Here is a 4,759-nt window from a genome sequence, read left to right as displayed (position 1 = left end):
ATGTCACATTCTCAAAACACCCAGGTTTTGAAAATTGGTGGAGATGTCACAACCCCCAGATTTTCAAAATAGTGGAGATGCCTTAACTCCAAATAGTAAAATCATACGTGTCCCATTCTGAGCCTTATGTTGTAAATATTATACGTTTACTGAATTGGAAATTTAAAATTTAGTTAATAAGTTGATGTAGTACCAGGCCGTCTTGAGCCTACATATTATGTCTAGCGAAATTGCGTGTTTCAAATAACTTCAAGTTAACTAATTTTTAGACTGTTCTAGTTAATTGAACAGTGATTTTCTCTTTTTTACCCAGAACTAATTTATGCTGAACCCAATGTGCGAGTACAAGTTTTACGTTTTAGTGATTGAATTTTTTACCGAAATATAATTTGTGCCAAAAGTAAACTTTATTCGCAATTATGATAATTGAAAAGTACATTATGCCGCAGAAATGTTTCATTGATGAGCTCGATGCTTCGTTATACACGTAAGTTTAACTTAATAAGTTTCCAATACTATCTATATTTACCAAGGTACCCATTCTAAAGGTACATTATGCCGCAGAAATGTTTCATTGATGAGCTCGATGCTTCGTTATACACGTAAGTTTAACTTAATAAGTTTCCAATACTATCTATACTCGGATGAGCTCGATGCTTCGTTATACACGTAAGTTTAACTTAATAAGTTTCCAATACTATCTACATATATTTACCAAGGTACCCATTCTAAAGGTGAACTCTACTCTGGGTGGGCTGACTACTTATCATAACTTCGCCCAAGATGGAGTTTCAAGACATCCAGAAATCACTTCCGTTTCTCTAGGAGTTCTAGGACAGTTTCAAGACATCCAGAAATCACTTCCGTTTCTCTAGGAGTTCTAGGACGATACTTCCGTTTGCCTTTACATAATGTCTTATTTATGAGAATGGTACCTACAAATTAGGTATGGTAGCTTCCCTTTTGGATACTCGTACTTTACCTCCTTTTATCATTTTGAGATGATTCGGGACGGTCCGGTGATGATGATAGGTACTGGTATGTCATCGACCATGTCTTATTTATGATAATGGTACCTACAAATTAGGTATGGTAGCTTCCCTTTTGGATACTCGTACTTTACCTCCTTTTATCATTTTGGGATGATTCGGGACGGTCCGGTGGTGATGATGATAGGTACTGGTATGTCATCGACCTAAGGCTATGGCACCTTTTTGACGTAAATTTACCAAACAGATAATCTAAAATTGAACTAAAAATAGTATTTATAGGTGCTAAGACTGCTAAGTATAACTGTCGACTCATAGAAACACGTATTTGAAAAATAGAAACCTAGACATTTTTGTCCAAATAATTAATAAAAAGCTAAAAACATAACGTAATTTGGACAATGGCAACCCGGTTCGACTTGGCGACAGGGGTCTGAAAAAAACCACTTCTGTGAAAAAGGCGAGACGTCTCATTTCGGGGGACCTTTGTTGTTCAGGTCAATGAACAGACAATTGTTGCTACAACCTTTCACCGAAATCAACCGAAGGAAAATGTTAGCTAATTATTATCGGGCGTGTGGGTTTCAAATGGAGCTACTGGTGGCGAGGACAATGGGGAACTTCTCACCGGGGATTTCAGTCGCCAAAAGGCCCGTTCTTGTCGTGAGTTTCATCCGATTTTTTTCCGAATGTCCTTGTAGGCAATGTAATTTAAATGAGAATGTTCCCACTATGCACGACACGACGAGGACAATGGGGAACTTCTCACCGGGGATTTCAGTCGCCAAAAGGCCCGTTCTTGTCGTGAGTTTCATCCGATTTTTTTCCGAATGCCCTTGTAGGCAATGTAATTTAAATGAGAATGTTCCCACTATGCACGACACGATACTGGTGGCGAGGACAATGGGGAACTTCTCACCGGGGATTTCAGTCGCCAAAAGGCCCGTTCTTGTCGTGAGTTTCATCCGATTTTTTCCTGAATGTCTTTGTAGGCAATGTAATTTAAATGAGAATGTTCCCACTATGCACGACACGATTTTTTCCGAACGACAAGTTAAACGGGCATTTACGGTCGAAATTTCCAAATGAGTGACCATCAACTGGGTCGCGTTTCAAGTCTATCCGGCCGGTAAAAGTGACTGAAAAGTTGAAGAATTTGACCCAAACATACAGAAAACAGATCGATTAATGTACGTACCGGTCATTATCCGGCCGGTAAAAGTGACTGAAAAGTTGAAGAATTTGACCCAAACATACAGAAAACAGATCGATTAATGTACGTACCGGTCATTATTACCTATGTACAGTATAATGATTTACATTAACCGATCCTTTGAATCAAATCACCTCTTGTTTTCATACATAGATTTGTAGAATTCCAATACTTTCAGATCACTTAGGTTCCGCATGATAGAGTTCTGCATGTCACATGATTAAGTACTGTTGACTTACTGTTCTAAAAACTTATCACCAATCGTGTAGATATCTGAAATCTTGAGAAGAAATGGGACAAAATCGTGTACTTATGTTAGATTATGTATAAGATTCAAAGCAGACAGTTTGTTAAATACGCCGTATCCGAATTCATGTAAGAAGTCACTTCAATATTACTGAAAATACAACCTGGAAGGGGTGTTCTATTCTATATAAATAAAAAAAAGAGATATTTGTTGACACAACCAATCGTGTAGATATCTGAAATCTTGAGAAGAAATGGGACAAAATCGTGTACTTATGTTAGATTATGTATAAGATTCAAAGCAGACTGTTTGCTACATACGCCGTATCCGAATTCATGTAAGAAGTCACTTCAATATTACTGAAAATACAACCTGGAAGGGTTGTTTTATTCTATATAAATAAAAAAAGAAGAGTTATATTTGTTGACACAGGGGAGTATTGAACCCACTGAAAATAAATAATTGCATTGTTGAAATGTTGACACAGGGGAGTATTGAACCCACTGAAAATAAATAATTGCATTGTTGAAAGTATAGAAAACGTCGACATTGGTACTTGCTTTATAGGAATTTAGTTACACATGTGGCACCACCACCTATAATTGCATTGTTGAAAGTATAGAAAACGTCGACATTGGTACTTGCTTTAGGAATTTAGTTACACATGTGGCACCACCACCTTTGCAACCTTTAATTGTTTTAGTAATTTCACCGACAAATTGAACTTTCTTGTGACAAGATAAAGACTGTCGCCGTTGTCTACCGTTTTGTAAACTAATTTCAAGCTGTCCCCTATTCTTCCATCAGAAAATTTGACTTTGATGTCAAATATTTTCACCCTTTCTTTGGCGGTGAGATTTCTGTTTAATGCAAGAGTGTTTTGAACCCGGAAAAAATTGGGTTTGAACCGTCCGTTCTTTAAATTTTTCCTGTTTACCTACATATTTTTTATATGCCTCAAATCACCGACAAATTGAACTTTCTTGTGACAAGATAAAGACTGTCGCCGTTGTCTACCGTTTTGTAAACTAATTTCAAGCTGTCCCCTATTTTTCAATTAGAAAATTTGACTTTGATGTCGAATATTTTCACCCTTTCTTTGGCGGTGAGATTTCTGTTTAATGCAAGAGTGTTTTGAACCCGGAAAAAACTGGGTTTGAACCGTCCGTCCTTTAAATTTTTCCTGTTTACCTACATATTTTTTATATGCCTCAAATATTTGGCACAAATTATATTTCGGTAAAAAATTCAATCACTAAAACGTAAAACTTGTACTCGCACATTGGGTTCAGCATAAATTAGTTCTTCTGGGTAAAAAAGAGAAAATCACTGTTCAATTAACTAGAACAGTCTAAAAATTAGTTAACTTGAAGTTATTTGAAACACGCAATTTTTTAAGAAAATGAGAAAGACAAAAATAATTGCAATATTTTGGATATGGACGATCGATCTGTTTGGTACCTTTATAACTCGGTAAAAAATTCAATCACTAAAACGTAAAACTTGTACTCGCACATTGGGTTCAGCATAAATTAGTTCTGGGTAAAAAAGAGAAAATCTCTGTTCAATTAACTAGAACAGTCTAAAAATTAGTTAACTTGAAGTTATTTGAAACATGCAATTTTTTAAGAAAATGAGAAAGACAAAAATAATTGCAATATTTTGGATATGGACGATCGATCTGTTTGGTACCTTAATAACCTCACAAAAGTTCACTGCCAGATTATAACCAATCTGGTTGAAAGGTCTAACACAACTAAAACGGTAAAAAGCAGTTCCAAAGACCCAAATACTGGAGTAATATTTTTTAAAAGGAAAAAATATGAGTCTTGTCATATCAATTATTAGTTTGATTGTATTGTCTTTTGTAATTTTTGGGGGTCTATTGAGTTTCAGGTACAGGGTTGAAGGTTGGTTCACCTCTTCAATGACTGTTTGTTTAAAAATTATTCGTTTGATAAGAATTTCCGCTTCAATATTTACAGTTAGTGCCTTTTATACGATAAAAATACCCAAATGTTCCAAGTTTCAAGTCAGTCAGAACAGCAAAAGTGACTCAAAAGCTAGACACAAGATTTGACCCATACAATCAGAAATCTCAAGTTATGTAATTAAAAGCATGTAAAGTGTGTATCAGAATGCCGGTAACATATCCACAGTCTCAAAACAAAGTACATTAGGTGCGTTACCAAGGACTTAATTTCGACGTCTTTGCTACATGTTCTGGAGCTAGTTTACCCAGAAGAGCTAAATAGAAATTAGTGGAGACGCCAAACTACCAAAACGGGTTTCATCAGACATGGTACAGCA

General features: G+C 36.0%; 1 long non-coding RNA gene across 1 annotated transcript; it reads right to left on the bottom strand.

Annotated features, from left to right (window-relative positions):
* Window positions 1–2,925: 2,925 nt before the first annotated feature.
* Window positions 2,926–3,380, bottom strand: LOC113472540. The gene is made up of 2 exons (XR_003394807.1): window positions 3,129–3,380; window positions 2,926–3,045 (listed from the first exon to the last, which is right to left on the bottom strand). It is a non-coding gene; the product is annotated as an uncharacterized LOC113472540 (long non-coding RNA).
* Between the last annotated feature and the right edge of the window lie 1,379 nt (window positions 3,381–4,759).

Source organism: Diaphorina citri, unplaced genomic scaffold (assembly GCF_000475195.1).
Source record: "Diaphorina citri unplaced genomic scaffold, Diaci psyllid genome assembly version 1.1 scaffold6047, whole genome shotgun sequence".
NCBI lineage: Eukaryota > Metazoa > Arthropoda > Insecta > Hemiptera > Psyllidae > Diaphorina > Diaphorina citri.
This window is presented reverse-complemented; position numbering and strand designations above follow the sequence as displayed.